Raw genomic sequence first — 523 nt, 5'->3', positions numbered from 1 at the left:
ATGGTACAGACAGGCTGGAGGTGTCCTCTTGGAGCCCAAGTCCCCTTCTACCATCCCTGCAAGTCTTGGATCCCTAGCTTGAAAGAAAAGCTCTGGGCTGAACTTCCATGATTCAGGGGGACTTTGTGCAAAATGTATCCAGGGGCTATGGAAGTCAAATCGGGTAACATTTTCCGATTTTGTCCCTCTGTCATTCATGGAGGGAAGCTGGTAGAGACAAGCTGGCGGTCTCCTCTTGGAGCCCAAGTCCCCTTCTACCATCCCTGCAAGTCTGGGATCCCTAGCTCCAAGGGAAGCCGCCGGGCTGAACTTCCATGGATGAGGGGGACTTTGTGCAAAATGTATCCAGGGGCTATGGAAGTCAAATCGGGTAACATTTTCCGATTTTGCCCCTCTGCCATTCATGGAGGGAAGATGGTACAGACAAGCTGGAGGTCTCCTCTTGGAGCCCAAGTCCCCTTCTACCATCCCTGCAAGTCTGGGATCCCTAGCTTGAAAGAAGGGCTCTGGGCTGAACTTCCAT

Source organism: Bufo bufo, chromosome 6, assembly GCF_905171765.1.
Source record: "Bufo bufo chromosome 6, aBufBuf1.1, whole genome shotgun sequence".
Classification (NCBI taxonomy): Eukaryota; Metazoa; Chordata; class Amphibia; order Anura; family Bufonidae; genus Bufo; species Bufo bufo.
This window is presented reverse-complemented; position numbering follows the sequence as displayed.